This window comes from Acanthochromis polyacanthus, chromosome 5, assembly GCF_021347895.1.
Source record: "Acanthochromis polyacanthus isolate Apoly-LR-REF ecotype Palm Island chromosome 5, KAUST_Apoly_ChrSc, whole genome shotgun sequence".
In the NCBI taxonomy this organism is placed as follows: Eukaryota; Metazoa; Chordata; class Actinopteri; family Pomacentridae; genus Acanthochromis; species Acanthochromis polyacanthus.
In genome coordinates this window covers 43988271-44005058 of record NC_067117.1, presented here as the reverse complement: position 1 = coordinate 44005058, position 16788 = coordinate 43988271, and the positions used below count along the sequence as shown (strand labels likewise).

The following is a 16788-nucleotide window of genomic DNA, read 5'->3' as shown; positions in this document are numbered from 1 at the left end:
TATAAATCACATTCATTTAATAATAACAGCAAAAGTGTTGCACAATTAAAATAACAAACCATAAAACAATAAAATGCAGGGACTTCACTGACAGTCTAACACAGGAGGAAACCATGAGGTGGCGCGTTTACTTTCAAAAGCCAGAATATTTCATAGTCTCCGGTCAGCCTTTGATAAAAAGCCCATGTATGCTAATTTCCTTCTGTTGTGAGAGTTTTGTTCCCCGTAAAAAACCAGATTCTAGATTCTTAAATCACTGTTACCTGGAGAGACTCTTATTTAGTAGTTTAACCCAACAGACATTGAGGATCTTGAGTGGACTAGGGAGGCTGATGGGACGGGCCAGGATGTTTTTCAAGCCAGCAAAGTCCAGATCCTTGGTCCTGAAGAAGGGAAGGGCAGAGCAGTCAATAAGTTCCGCTTCTCTATCTCAGTGACACCAAGCCCTACCGTCTCCTAGAAGCCTGTGAAAAGCCTTGGAAAGTTCTTTGACAGCAGCCTCAGAGACAAAGCTTTGATAAGGAACACCTGTGAGGAGCGGCTAACAAAGGTCAACAAGACAGGCCTACCGGGAAAATTCAAGGTGTGGATCTACCAGCACGGGATTCTGCCAAGGATACCATGGTCACTGCTCCTCCATGGACTCAGCATCACAAAGCAGGAGGAGAGACTTCAACAACACGGAGGCGGCAGAGGAAGTCTCCAGGCGGTTCTGGAGATACCAGGGGTCAGTGCTTGGTCCCTTACTCTTCTCTCTGTACACCGCCTCGCTTGGCGCGGTGATCCGCTCCCATGGCTTCTCCTACCACTGCGAGGCTGACGACACTCAGCTTTTCCTCTCAGTCGAATTCTCCCCCAAGTCCCTACGGCCTCCTCAACCGACCAATGGTTGAGCGCTGTTGAGCGCTCAACCCGCCAATCACCGGGGGGCAGGCTCCTCCTCAACAGACCAACCGAGTGGCTTCACACCCATAGATATATACAAACACGAGATGGCTCATGAGCGCTGTCAGTCTATGGGGAGCGACGTCGCCACATGGCGGCCATCTTGGGACAGGGCTGCTCGATTACTCATAACATTAAAGTCAATGGAGCATGGATTTTAAAATCACTGTCGATTGCTCAATTTTCAACCGATTTTAGAACAGCTTGGTTTGTTATAAACGTCAGAGATGTTCTTGTTTTACTGCTTACATAAGAATAATTAAAACCATTGAATTCATATAATAATGAACACAGATATCAGCTTTTTCAGCATAAATGGATGTAAATGTAATTTTAATATTTAGCATTGCACTTTTTTATTACTATCAGCTTTCTAATGCACAGATAAAAACAAAGCTCAACCAAAATCAATGCACAACAAACAGAGATGATGTCTTTTCTTTTCATGAACCTGGTGCCTACATTACCCACAATGCATTTCGGCTGCAGGCTAACTAATCCAGGCATAGATGTATACAAACAATAAGTCTAAGGTCTCAATCAAAGTCTCTTAACAGGCAAATAAATACAACCACAAAGAATGTAATTTCACCTAAAGATTAGGTTCTCAAAAAACGTTGGTCTCAGGAAAACCTAATAATTGAAAATCAGATTGTGAGTAACACCATCTTCAATGTGAGTAGCCAGGCAGAAAAGACACACAACTATGCCGCATTTTTCAAAACGAAAAGCTGCGATTTCGGAATTGAGCCTGAATCATAGCCACGTTAATAAGGTTTGTCATAAACTAAACCGTTTGTAAAACAATCAAGAATTGAGCGAGTTGTGAGTGTTAAAGTGAGGAAATCATCCACCTTACCATTGACTGCAGTGCAGTGCGCCAGAGCAGTCCCCTGTCCTAAGATGGCCGCCAAGTGACGACGCCGCCGACTCCGTCTTGAGACATCTAGTGTTTGTATATATCTATGGTCACACCGGCCCGACGTTTGCAATCCGCCATTACCGTCGGAGAAAGTAAGTCCGTAAGGTGAGAAAGATCTCTTTTATTTCCTGCCTTTGTACCATCCGATTTCAATCTTATAAACATGCAGCAGTCAACTTGAGGAAAAGGTTTTTGCTGATTAGTGAGGCGATCGTGGTGTTTATCTTTGTTAGAAAGCCCACATGTATAATGTGGTCATTGTTGTTGGTTTCTGTTTGGTTAGTTAGCGCATGTGTTTGCCTTTTCCAACGCTCCTTCAACGCACCACAATTGCCACAGCAGAGAGAGAGAGAAGATAAAGGAGTCCGTGTATTTACTTAATAACCTAATATCTGCGGTGGCCTTGCTCGTGTTCTTCCTGTCGGCGTCTGCGTGTGTGTTCCTTCAGGTATTGCTGTGCGTGACAGAAGGTAGGATGTTGTAATTGTGTTTTATAAAGTTAGTAAGCGTGATCACATGTGTACATGTGTAGACGCTAATATGCGCTAGCATGCCGCTCCGGCTCAGAAGCTATTTCTGTTGTTGATTTGTTGTTGTATATCATTGTGGCATCGTTTGCTGCTCTGTCGAGTGTTGTGTGTTCTGTGTTGTCGAAATATTTCCAAGTTAAGGCGAGCAAGAAGCTGCTATTTTAGCTGCTCAGCCTCATTTGTTGTTGCTAGTTCACACAACGCGCTGTGTCACAGGACGAAAGCAAACCAGTTGTACATCAACTTTGTTGCCTTAGATCGAGGAAAGGCTATAAGGGTATTAACAGTTTGCAAGAGTCATGTCTGCAGTGTGGCGTTTCTCCTGTGCTAATGATCAAGAAGGAGGCATTTGATTTTAATCTCAGCAGTGAGACGAAAACGCAAGTGTTCATTTATGTTTTGCTTGACATGATTAACGAGCCTATCGTAAACTATTAGGTCAAAATATTAGCCTAATTCCTTGTGAATGCAGAAGAGATGTTTGTAATGTTTCAAAACAATCGCAAATCAGTCGTGTGTGTGTGTGTGTGTGTGTGTGTGTGTGTGTGTGTGTGTGTGTGTGTGTGTGTGTGTGTGTGTGTGTGTGTGTGTGTGTGTGTGTGTGTGTGTGTGTGTGCTTGCATGGTTATTGCAGCTGTCTGGGTGTATGTAAGAGGGGAGTGCATAATCTACCTGTGGGGGGGTGTTTTGTGAAAATGGGGAAGGGAGAGCTGGCTATATGCTTCAGTTTTAGACTTATCTCCTGTGATGTTCTGCCTTTTGTTAAACGGATTAAATGGATGGATTCTGTGACCAAATACTCATATGACTTGTTTTTTTTGTCAGCAGATTGCAAACAACGATGGAGCACAAGAGTCACGTCTGCAGTGTGTTCTACAAACACTTCACTGAAAAGTCAAGCTTGACCCGCCACATGAAGCTTCATGGTCCAAAGGAGCACAAGTGCAGTGTGTGTGGGAAGAGCTTCAGCACCGAGCATGCTGGAGTATGTGTGAGACTTCCCATCTGTCATGTGCCATCATGACAAGAGGTTGAAGGTATGCGCATGTTTTAGTCATTACTGTTTGTCTTACATGTCAAAGCTGTGTATGTAAGTATCTTACAGTTGCATGCTGTATATTTCTGCAGAAACATGAAGCAAAGACTGAGGCTTCTTCTCAGTCAAAGCCCAGCATGACGCTCTCTATGCCACTGATGCAGAGCTTCTGGCTGTTGCAGGTAATATTTTTTGTTGATTTGAGCATGACTTGTGCTTCGGGTTGTGTGTTTATGCTTGGGTCATGTTGGACTTAATGTCTTATTTTACAGTTATTTACTTAAAACATTTTCCTTTTGTGTCTGTGTGTCTTTGTGTGTGTGTGCAGAAAGTCTCCTGGACGAGTCGGAGGTGTGTGTCCTGGCCTACAACAGGGAGGACATGATGCTCCGGTCAAAGCCGTCAGGAGTGGAAGTCCAGAGCTGTACGCCCAGTATTCGAACCAGGACATGATCGGCGTCCTCAAAGCCCATCAGATCAAGTCTTGCGTCAGGCGCGTCACCCGTGGGATTGAGGTATGTCATTACACAGTATTTTTCACTCACCAACCAAACTGAGACACAATCCCACAGGCTGAAACATAATATTCTATCCAGGAAAAGTAAATCCAAGTTTCTATTAGCTTTATAAGTTTAAGCCCACCATTTTCTCTTTTTATAGTTTTTGGCACTAAAAGACGATAAGTTTGCAAGCTCTTACAGTAACAAATGTGTTTTTTCTTTTCATTGCAAGACTTTGACATTTTGTCTTGTTACACGTGTGTGGCGAGGCACAATGGTTGAAAATCTCTGTTTTAGCATATCTGTCATAAGACTGTCGCTCAGAAATCTGTGTAATAATACGGGTGGTAACCGTGCTCTCCGCTGCATATGTTTCAGGACACTGCCTGTCCTAGAATCAATTCTGGCTGACTTCAAGGGGCCAGCGGGTCTCCACATAGACGGCATCCCGCTCTTCAAGTCTACAGGCTGCAGATGCACACCGGGCGACAGCAAGCAAACATCTTGGATGTACGCAGGCGAGTTCAGGTCTATGTGTAATTCTTGTCATGCGTGTAGACCAGTCTGCCAGGCTAAGAGCCACGTTGTGTTTTGTAGGATCCTCCTGGCTTTCAGCTGTACGTGGCAGTGAAGAAGGTGGTGCTGAACGGCGTGCAGCTGAACAGGTACAGATGTCGGGCCTGCATGCGCACCTGGACAACGCCATTCCGTCCTACAGATGTGGGATCAGGCCATTCCAAGTGAGCCATGAAAGGAAAACAGACACATTTTCAGTCATTTGTTTCATTTCAATTTCAATGTTTTCCAGACATCGTGTACAGTAACGTGTCATTTTTCTTCTTTAAATTGTGTTTTAGGTGTACCTGATTGGATTCGTTGTGCAGTGGAACACCAGGATGGAATCCCTCCGGGTGGCTGGCGGTCACCACCATGAACCACCAGGCTGAGGTGCTGTTTGGCAAGGAGCATGTGCCGGAGCCCAACTTTGCTGCTCCTCTGCCCTGCCCTGACCAATACAAACACCTGGACGAGGAGGAGCTCCTGGGGTTGAGTACGCCCTGTGCCAGTCCACTGCCTTCACACCGCCGCAGTACTATGCACAGAGAGGTACAGCATACTCCATCAGACACACACACACACACACACACACACACAATCTATAAGATATGTAACAGCACAATTGTACTCATCACAGGAATGCTTTTGTTTGTTGTTTGCAGTGCAGGAAGAGCAGTGTCGCCAGGATGAGGAGGAGACTGCAGCAGCTACGGCGGTAGCTGAGAGGATGGAGGAGGAAGAGGAGGATCTTTGTGATGAGGGGGTTGCCATGGAGGAGGAGGACCCCATAGATGGCGTCTGTGGAGGACAGCCCCGCTTTGCAGAAAGTAGGTGGGAGCAGCCAGAAATTGTTCACTTTTTGCCCCAGGACCGGCAAATCCACCACACCTGGCTTTGAAGATGTGGTGTACACCAGCTTTGAACATTTTAAAGGTATGGTGGACAAGGAACTGGAGAGGAGAAACAACCAACAGCTCTAAAGCCTCGCTGGACTGTTGACAGTTGCCTCTGCTGCTGCTGCTGTTGTTATTTGCTGTTTGGACATTTTAACTTATTGTTTATGTGTGCACTTCTGAGAAGGTCACTATTTGTTCTTTGTTTGTGGCTGCCTCTTGTTTAATTTCAGTTCATTTATTTACCTAGAAGTAACCGGACACAATAATTTGTCATTTGCTGCACCAGACCAAATTTACACTGATTCTAATTGACATCCCCACTTTGCCACTTCTTTAAGTGCCACTTTTAAAGCCCTTGCCGATGTCTTTGTGTTATTAGACAGATTGTTCCGCTGTCTAAAGGAACCGTATACAATAATTAACTTTGTAGTGCACTAAACCAAACTTACAGTGATTCTCATAATATCCCCACTTTGTCACTTCTTTAAATGTCACTTTTAAATTGACAATGTCTTTGTGGTATCACAAGTGGCCTTGGCTGACTTTACAAAAGAGAAATTATGTGATTTAGTATTATTACGTGTATTTGTGCCAAACGTTTTAGGCTTGAATGTTGATAAGTGTACACTGCATTTAAAGGTTTTGAAATTTTTCAGATTATAGTGGATTGAGGAATGACTTTTATTCCTGGTGCCTTCCTCATCCTCCTTCCCCCCTTGTTCTGTCAGCTTGGCACTGCACTCTCCTTATAAAGTAGCTATTAGAATGATTGTCCTGTATACTTGAAGTTTATTACTTCCTCTACTGAGGCACTTCTCCCTATTCGTAAATAGTATTACGAGTAGGTTTTTGTGTTGTAAAGTATGTATTATTTGTAATATTTGCTCATTTAAAATAATAGTATTTTCTGAAGATATTTTATGTATTCTTTATATTTGCAAAATAACATAAACAATCAATAAAAATATTGGTGGCATTTCAATTTTTCTCTTCTCTTCACAGAAGCCTTTTATAGGTGACAGAACTCCACATGCTGTCTCTCATGGCACTTGTTGGACTTTTCTCAGCCCGTTTCTTTGTCGTTTCATGGGCTTGGGGCGGGGCTGGCCAGACCACAACGGCCACGAGCGTTGGCAGCGACGTCAAGCTGCACAATGTCCTTTGTAGTGTGGCACCAAGCTGTTAAAAGTGAACTTGTTGGTTGAAGAGCAGTGCTTGGGGGCAGTAAACTTTCAATATTGGAAATACTTGAACAGAAGTGGTACTCCTTGGGGAATACATGTTGAAAAAAACCTTTGCAGCCACGCTTGTCTTGATAGTTTAATTGGAATGTTGCTTTCCATTTGGCGTCAAGGGCACTTGAGTTGACCTCCCTTGCTGTAGGTGGCGCTGTCTGCTTCTGCTGAAGAACAACAGGGTCTCACTGTCCTGGGGCCTGTTTCATGAAGCAGGTTTTACAAACTCTGAGTTTCTTCCTCAACTCTGAGTTGATCTACTCTGAGATAGAAAACTCTGAGTTTTCGGTTTCACAACGGCTGATATGAGTTGGTTTAATTAACTCGGAGTAGTTTGACCCGGAGTTAAGCACGTGCACCGCAACTCTGAAAAAGACAGCATCAATGGAGCCCCGATTCGACGAGTCACCATGGAAACGGGGAAGCGAAAGGCTGCGTTTTTGAACTGGAAGTTTTTAACGCGCTCATATGGCGAGTTTGAACACGTTTTTAGAAAGAAGTGCAACACTGCTGCAGCTGCAAAAGAGAGAGAGACGGCGTGGAGAACAGCCCGGATCAATGCGTAAGTTTAAATGTAGTCCTTTGTAATCGTAATAATATTACAGGGAATAACTGTCTGAATGGTAGAACATTAAGTAATTTCATTTAGGGGAAATCTAACGGGACAGCAGCTTAAGATGAAATATAAAAACATTGTTCATTATCTCATGGAGGTACTTCATGTTGATCATGTTTTACATTGTAAAGTAGCCTAAATATTAAGTGGCTGTTTGACTGTGCAGTTGTTTTATCCACACAGCCTAAATGTCTGCATCCATATCATGTCCTGTTAAATAATTAAGCCTATTTAAACTAACATAGACTTCTGCTCAGCCAACAGAAAGAAAGCAGATGCCTGTAAAACGGTGGAATAAAAGGTCATGGATGCACATATATATGTATATATATATATATATATATGATTTTTTAGTTCTCTTTTGTGTCTTTTTTGTCTTTTGGCCCCTTCACACCACAGACCTTGTAACTGTAAGTATTCAACACTCCAAAGATTGATCCAAATGGTAGTTTAAGTTTACTGAAACATGTCACTGATCTCGGATGAAGAGGATGAAAGTGTGTCTGCTGCCTTTACAGAGGGGGATCCAGAAAGGCATACAGAGGAATGTTACTGATAGTTCTCTTCTCATTCACATTTTGGGTGGAATATAGAGTGTGACATTTAGCCTACACATTCTCATCCTTTTAACAGAGCATGGCTGGACAGCAGCAGGATGGTTCCTCAGCTTCCACTGCACAGACTGACACAGTGAGATGGATGTTCAGGAAACACCAGAGCTTCATTCTGTGGAATTCATGTGCAACTGTATAATTGAATGTCCTCTATGTATTCCCAGTTATCAGTAAAACAGATTTACAAACTGCATTTGCTGAGAAAAATCCAAAAAACAGATTAGGAGGGCAGATCTGTAAATTGAAATACTGGAGCACAAGTTAGAGGTGGTGATGGTCACAGGTGAATTATGTTAACTATTGGAACATGAACTGAACTTTTTATTTGTAGGAAATAAAGAAGAGCAAATGAAATGTGTATCATGTCTTTATTTGCTGTGGTGGTGATGATGGAGACTTAAACTCTAAAGTGATTATTGCATACGGTGTCTCTGACTGCTCTGCTGTCCTGGATAGCTGCAGGTGGATGGGCTCATCATCTGGGTCTTCAGTTTGTAGGGCAGGGTGTTGCTCTCCTCTAATAGTGGTAATATTATGAAGAACAACACATGCCACAGTAATATCACAGGCCCTCTCAGGGGTCACCCTGAGGAGACGTAGGCTCTGGAAACGGGCTTTCAGCAGGCCTATGGTCATCTCCACCCGGGCTCTGGTCCTGCAGTGAGCCCGGTTGAAGTTCTGTTGGGGGCCTGGTTCAGGGTCAGGGTATGAGGTCATCAGCCTGGGTTGGCATGGTAACCCCTGTCACCCAGCAGAAGGCCATCAAACTCTCCTGTAATGTATAGTGGATACATCAGAGCATATTAAAGGAGGGAGACAAGAGAATTCTATTGTGAAAATCTTTATGCTGCTGACCACGCTGCAGTCTGTTGCTCAGGTTAGACTCTCCATAAATCCTGGAGTCATGAACAGACCCAGACCACGTGGCCTCCACATTAGAAATGATGTATGCAGCATCACATATGATCTGGACAGTGCAGAGAATGACAGATGTTGAACTATGATGCAGTCTTTAACATTTAGAAACAGTAGTCAGTCTACCTGTAGCCTACCTGCACATTTATGCTGTGAATGGACTTCCTGTTCATGATGTGAGGGAGCTGTGATGGGGATGTGTGTGCATCTATGCAGCCAATCACACTGGGAAATCCTAAAAGAAATGAAAATGACTGATCCCAGTCTGAGGCTGCAGCACAATGTCATGAACAGAATATGATTTAAAATGAATGTAACAGATCTCTACATCATTCACCTGTAATCCTGTGGATCCTCCTTGATGTTCTGACAGGTTTGTGTCCAGGAAAACCACAATGATGAGTAAAAGTCGCTTCAGAGCCAGGAAAACTTTTCTGACTGTCCTCCATACAGTTGTCTTACTCTGCATCTCCGACATTATATAAAAACTTTCATTTGCAAAGAACCGCAGCGCAACACACAATATCTGCTGGATGTGAGAGCATGACTGGTTGGTAATGTAAATGTAAGGACGGATTAGGTTGTTTATGTAGATTATGGACTTGAAACGATTATGAAACGGTACCGCTCAAAACGATAATTGTCCGGAAATGCGAGAACATTTATGCTCGGTCTGATAACAATCTACCGACAAATATTTAATTATCTGTGCAGTAATGCTGCTCCTTTATCCACTGGATCGTTAATAAAAGCTGTTCTACGCCAAAACTCGCTCGCTTACTGACTGAATGAATGAGGAAATGAAACAGCGTGTGGCTGAAAGAGGGCGGAGACGGAGAGAAACTGGAGGTTTTCTCAGATAAACCTGCTGGTGACCAGGTTAGAGTCATAGAGTCTGTTACTGCGGTAACTGACCGAGAGTTGAAGTTATCCCTCTTTGTGAAACAGGCTAGAGTTACCCCGCATTCCCTGGTTAGAGTTACCTCGCTTCTTGAAACGGAAAACTCAGAGTTTTCAGTGAACCTGCTTCATGAAACAGGCCCCTGGTCGGGTTGTGAGAGTGGAGCTTCACGGCTGCAGGCACAGACTGCTGGATGAGGACAGAAAAAGCTTACAGCACCTGGTATTCCCAGGCAGTCTTAAATCCAAGTACTAACCAGGCCCAACGCTGCTTGGCTTCCGAGATCAGACATGCCTTTTTTAAAATCTTTTTTTAATCGAAAGTACAAAAAACTGACAATAATTTAAAACCACATCATTGTACACATCATTACTAGCCTAGCCCTGCTAAACCCATGCTCTGAAGGCACAAGGCTCTAGGCACGCTCGACAGGAAGGGAGGCGGGCTAAAAGGTTGTCTATCAAATCCCTCTGCAGCAACTGGGTCGGTATACAACCAATCAGCGCAACGAATAGGCTCCTAGAGCGCCGGAAATAAGAGATGCGGGAGTTCGGTGAAGCCTTATTTATACAGTCAATGGGTGAAGCTCAAGTATATTACAGACATGTTAACAGAAAGATTATTCAGAGTCGGTGCTAATGGAGCTCAACGACTGTTTGTTTTTGTTGTCGACCCTGGCAGAGAATTAAATTTGTTGCCGTGGGTTGTCTAGCGCGGCTAGGCTAGTTGTTTCCGGTTATTTCTGTCAGAATCGTCGTGCCTCTGTTGTCACTTCGTTACGCCCGCCTTCTGACTCTACACTTCATGGTGATTGGTCCGGCCAGTTTTAGGAGAATCCAGCCTCGAGCCTTATGGAGGGTAACTAGACCCACCCTGGCAGAGAATTAAATTCGTTGCCGTGGGTTGTCTAGCGCGGCTAGGCTACATCATTACAGAATTAGTTTAAAACAATTATTTACAGATATTCCACACAAAAGAAAACAAAGCCCCAAAATAACCAATTGTAAAAAAAAACACAGTTCTATTAACATAAAATTACCCTACCCTCCCATTTGAATCCCCCACCCAACACCCACACAAATTCCACCCCTCAACCACTCTTTTAAACCTGTCAACGAGAGCTCTCACCAAAAAAAAGAAAAAACATCACCTTCCCCTTACAAAGTAAGACATTGACATAAAAAAAATGGTAGTGTCTACAGATATGGACCCGTACCCGTCGCCTGTGGCCTACGGATACGGCACTTTCCATTTGCCAGACAGATACGGACCCGTACGCGAGTCTCGCGAGTCAAGAAGCTGCTAACCACTGCAAACTGTTGAAAGGTAAGCAAAGGTTAAGGTTACGGTTAGTGTCAGGGTCAGGTTTAGGGTCCGTACCTGTAGTACCGATGCTACGGGTCCGTACCGCTAGCGTCTACCGGGAGTCACGTGACCAGATCTCGCGTATCTGATTGGCAAATGGCAAGTGCCGTATCCGTAGTCCACAGGCTACGGGTATGGGTCCATATCTCTAGCAACAACCTAAAAAAAATTGTCTTCAAAAACAAACCACAAATCAAAAAACAAAAGACACTAACTCTTTTAAAGATAATCATCTTCCCATTTCTTTTAACCATACTCTCAAAAACGGAAGACAATTTCCTTTCCCTCCTTTGAAAACAAAAGTTGTGCATTTGTCATGAACACACCTTCAAAATCACTTAAATCCTGAAATAACTTGATGTGTGATTTTAAAATGTTTCTAAATAAGCTCCACCTATTAATTTCCTTGTTTTCAAACAAGGCATAATTCCTTGCCAGGACAGTCACATGTCTCGCTAATCCGAGAACAATGTTCAGCAGATTGTAATTTACCTCCTTTTTTTTTTCTGTGACCCCGAACAGCCAGTGCCATCGCCAGTCTCCTTCATGTTTCACCTCCCAAGACAAACCATCTGCCAAAAAACGCCTGACCTGCTCAATGAACAGGGCCACGACCGGACATCTCCACAGAAGGTGCTCCAGGTCCTCCGGTGTGGCCCTGCACACCGAGCAGTCCCTCCCAAACTTGACTTTATGGACCTGGTGCAGGACGACGCCCGTAAAAAAGCGCCTGTGCCTGATTTTGAAATCTGTTTGCGCTGCCTGTGCATTGCAATATTTTGGATGGATGTTATGCCAGATGGTGTGAATGGGTTTGTTTGGAAAGATTTTGGCCCAGGCCAGTTCTGCAGTGGGCCGCCTCGTGATTTTGTGTCTGAATGTTCTGTACCAGTATTTTGTTGTTGTTTCTGTGATGTTCTTACTGCCATTAGTAGTTACCAGAATGAATGTTGGGACATCGTCCCGCACCAGGCCGCCCACCCCACTGGCGATGGCAGCCCTCCACTCGGACGGCATCCCCCTCTCAATTGCTCGACATCTGACCTCCACATCTCTCCCCCTGACCCTTGCTCCTCTCTCCCTCATTAATCTCACAATCCACTCCCGGTCCATCTCTCCCCTCTGATTCAGCAGGCGACCCAAAGTTAGCAGGCCTGCAGCCTCGAGGGAGCCACCCAGCAGGGGCCTCCCATGCTCACTGATGTCTGGGTTGTGCCAACGCCTGCACTCTGGTGGTGACTTGAGTCTTTATCAGTGGTCGCGCCAACCCCCATGCCTCCATGACCTCCCTGTAAAAACTGTCCAGATTTGAATAGTAAGTGCGTGGGCTATTCTGACATAATTGAAAGTTCCCCAGGTTATTGATTTTGTTTAACTGTTGCATGAAGTAGTCTTTCCAGAATGAGTTGTTGTTTTTGTCTAGATGTCTAATTATTATTTTGTTCCTTAAAGCCAGTTTTTTGGTGTGAATATCTATTAGATTTAACCCTCCATTTTTATAGTCATCAATGACTGTTTTATGAGAAACCAGATTGCCCCTTCCTTTCCACAGAAACGATGTTATGAGGTTGTTGAATTTTGCCAGTACCGCATTAGGGAGGTCATGGACAGCCATTATATGCGTTAATTTAGACAATATGAGGGAGTTGGTCACGACCACCTTGCCTCTCAGGGTCAGCCCCCGCATTTTCCACAACCCAAATTGGCTTGGGAGTTTTGCCAGGAGCCCCTCCCAGGACTTGTCCCTCGCTGCTGCGGCATCCTTCCCAATGTGGACCCCCAGGACCTTGACAATCTCCTGGGCCTCTTCAAATCCCCAAATATTTGGCGGCCGAGCCACTGAGCCACAAAACATGATCTGGGATTTGTCTGTGTTCACCCGTGCTCCCGATGCTCTACCGTATGTGTCCAGGTGCGTGATTACACTGTCCACCTGTTCTGCATTTTTAACAAAGATGTTTGTATCGTCCGCGTATTGAATTATTTTGATATGTCTATGTGCCGGTGTTACTAACCCTGTGATGTGTCTGTCCTTTGTGATGAGTTGGGCCTGTGGCTCGGCCGCCAAACTGTACAAAAGTGCAGAGAGAGGACAGCCCTGCCTGATGGAGCGTTGAAGGTGAATTGGCTGTGTCAAGAACCCATTACATTTTATCTTACTATAAGCATTGGAGTAGAGTAGCTTAAACCATCCCATGTACCTGTTCCTGAACCCCAGTTTTGCCATTACCTTCCACAGAAAGTTGTGTTCTACCCTGTCAAATGCTTTATTGAAGTCAACTGTAATGTAGATCCCTCCCTCCTGCTGTAATTGTTCCACCCCATGTTTAACTGTCAGTATTGTGTCTGATATGTCCCTCCCAGGTATACTGTATGATTGTGTCAGACCAACTATGTTGTGTATGACAGTCTTTAACCGGTTTGCCAATACTTTTGCGAGTATTTTATAATCTGTGTTTAATAAGCTGATGGGTCTGTAGTTCTTTAGGCAGGATCTGTCCCCTCTCTGCTTGTACACCAGACTTACTAAACCGAGCGTCAAGGTCCTGGGGGTGCACCTCTGCTCCTCCATGCTGTGGTAGAGGGAGAGAAGGACCGGGGCCAGCTGGTCTCTGAAAGAGATGTAGAAGTCAGAGGTTATGCCGTCTGAGCCAGGGCTTTTGTTCCTCCCGGGTCCACCGATGGCCGCCTCCACCTCCCCTAAAGTGAGGGGGGAGTCACACCACTCAGCCTCCTCGGGAGGAAGCCGGCTGCTCAGGGTCCCAATCGCTTTCTCAAGAGCTTTCTTATCCACACCTTCACTGGCAAAGAGTTCCTGATAGAAACCCTGTACCTCTCCCAGAATGTCCTCAGTCACACTAACCTTTTCCCCTTTTCTGCTAATTAGTTCTTGAATGTAACACTTTTCTTGTTTTCTTTTTTCCAAACCAAGAAAATACCCCATGCACCTTTCACCCTCAATGGCATATTTTGCCTTGCTTCTAATTATTGCACCTTTACATTTTTTGTCTCAATTGCTTCAAGTTCTTTCTTTAGGCATAAATAATTTGTTATGCTATGATCTGCATTTTCATCCATTTTTTCCAATTCAGTGTTTATTTGTTGTCTAATTGTGTATTCCTCCTTATTCTCTTACCACCTTTTCTGCTTGCTGTAATTTCTACAAAGTTTTTTTTATTCTTTCCTTCACTCCCTCCCACCATGAAAATATGTCCTCTGTATATTTGATTTCCTCTGATATATTTGTTAGCAACTTCCTTTTTTTGCTGTAAATTTTGGATCGTCTAACAGACTGTTGTTCAGACACCAGGTGCCTCCATTCCTGGCTCTCCCTTGTCCACCCATTTCTACCTCCATGAATGAATGGTCTGACCACGAGTTGTTGTTGTACCTGACCCCACTGACAGTTTTGATCAGTTCAGGTGAAGTCAGACATAGATCTATGATTTTCTCTCTCCCTTCCTTTAGCACACCTACTCGTTTGACTTCTGTACGCAGCCCACATGCATTAAAAGATACAAGCTGCAGCATAAGGAGTGGACAGAGAACGAGGATGAGCTTACCAGCCATGTCACAATCATTTTTTACTCTTTGGTTTCTTAACTGCCTTCGATTTCTTCAATTCCTTTTGCCGTTTTCTTAACTTGGCCATCTCCAAGAGGTCCATTTCTGAGTCAGAGGATGTCAGACAAATGGCTGGGTTCCACCCAGCGTCACCTTGGCCTGGAGGAATTTGAGACTGTGAGTCAGGGCCAGTGTCATCAGGCATTTCTGTCACCTCATCCACTCCATTCAGAGCACCTTGTAGCTCTTCAGAGGCCAGTTTCTCCACCGCCTCGTCTCGGTTCAGGCTCTCCGGCTGAGCGTCCCTCACCCTTGCGACACACCCTAACCTGTCTATCATGAATCACACGTACATATTCCGGTCCTGTTACAGTCATAAATTTTGCTGAATACGGCAGAGATTGCACATAATCAGTAAATTTAACTTTAACATACCTCATCCCATCTGCAATGTTTGTGCCGGGCCACATCCCCCTCTTTATCGGTGATACAGCGGTCACCCCCCAGCCTACCAGTTTGTCAATGATTTCCTCATCTGTGATGTATGCAGGCAGTGCAAGAAAAGAAACAACCAGTTCATCATTAGTCAGCTCCTTAGCCATGACTACAGTTGATCCAATCTTAAAGCCGTCCAGCAGCCGCTTAAATCCTGCCTCACTGGTCATGGTCACTTCATATTTGGATGCCAATAGTTGCCTGCATGCCATCAGTCCACCACACAGCTCTCGGATGATCCTCAGCAGCTCCATTACCATCACTTTCTCTTCTCCAATCACCTAAAGGATAAAGGAGTCCGTGTATTTACTTAATAACCTAATATCTGCGGTGGCCTGGCTCGTGTTCTTCCTGTCGGCGTCTGCGTGTGTGCTCCTTCAGGTATTGCTGTGCGTGACAGAAGGTAAGATGTTGTAATTGTGTTTTATAAAGTTAGTAAGCGTGCGTTTGCTGATCACATGTGTACATGTGTAGACGCTAATATGCGCTAGCATGCCGCTCCGGCTCAGAAGCTATTTCTGTTGTTGATTTGTTGTTGTATATCATTGTGGCATCGTTTGCTGCTCTGTCGAGTGTTGTGTGTTGTGTGTGTGTGTGTGTGTGTGTGTGTGTGTGTGTGTGTGTGTGTGTGTGTGTGTGTGTGTGTGTGTGTGTGTGTGTGTGTGTGTGCTTGCATGGTTATTGCAGGTAATATTTTTTGTTGATTTAAGCATGACTTGTGCTTTGGGTTGTGTGTTTATGCTTGGGTCATGTTGGACTTAATGTCTTATTTTACAGTTATTTACTTAAAACATTTTCCTTTTGTGTCTGTGTGTCTTTGTGTGTGTGTGCAGAAAGAACAAAACAGACATAATACTACCATTATTATGTCTGAATGACTACTAATACTTGTATCCCAATTTAAAGTACTGAAAAGCCAAAAACTATTTTGACATCACCCATGGCATTTGGAGTAAGAATATCTCAGTAACTACAAATATAACCCTGCTGCTTTTTTGTACAGTGATAGAAGACAGATGGAACTGTCTTGTAGAAAAATTTGGGGTCTCTGGTACCTGTCCCACACTGAGATTTTTGCCACCCAAAATAGCCAATTTAAAATCTCGTCCAACTTTGGGAGCTCATATTTTCCAAACTGAGGTACCTAGAAAGCTCCAGTTTGCTAAGTTATCACACAAGTTTGTGTAGAATGGAACCCAGGGGTGTTAGAACACTTCTGTGCAGTATTTCTAGTACTTTTAAGGTCCCAAACCCCACTCGTGAGTAGGTATCTCTTAATTTTTAGCATTGTTAGCAAGCCCCCACGGCCTGCAGAGTGTAGGGAAACACCTGGGGATGTCTGTGGGGCACTAGCTACATGCAGAGGCCTTGTTTACCAACTCACAGCTCTCTGGTATGTCTAGAGGCTGAGAATTAACCACTTAAAGATGCAAAAAACGCTGGCGAGGCTTCTTATAGTCCAAATTCTGAACATTTCAGACCCCCACAACTCAGAAACTATTTGAGCTACAGGCCTACAATTTTGCATAGAAAGTACTTTTGTGACTATCTAATGGCATGCACATTTAGGACTAATTTGAAAATTGTGCGGCAACCACCATCTGGTGAAACCACACGGAATGACCCTGGAGAATGTTTTACCTGTAATTAATCTGTACATTTAAAGTATACAAAAATTAAATTTGTTAAAGATATA

The 16788-nt window shown here is 44.1% G+C and overlaps 1 long non-coding RNA gene across 4 annotated transcripts; it reads left to right on the top strand.

Moving 5' to 3' along the window:
* The first annotated feature begins 1829 nt into the window (after positions 1-1829).
* Positions 1830-6369, top strand: LOC127534024 (uncharacterized). 4 transcript variants are annotated; one of them, XR_007941941.1, is made up of 8 exons: positions 2173-2337; positions 3226-3434; positions 3526-3615; positions 3762-3948; positions 4312-4443; positions 4531-4673; positions 4791-5040; positions 5154-6369. It is a non-coding gene; the product is annotated as an uncharacterized LOC127534024 (long non-coding RNA). The 4 variants fall into 4 exon arrangements; XR_007941942.1 differs by lacking the exon at positions 2173-2337 and adding an exon at positions 1830-1972 and having other exon boundaries at positions 4312-4673; XR_007941939.1 differs by having other exon boundaries at positions 2172-2337; positions 4312-4673.
* The last annotated feature ends 10419 nt before the right edge of the window (positions 6370-16788 follow it).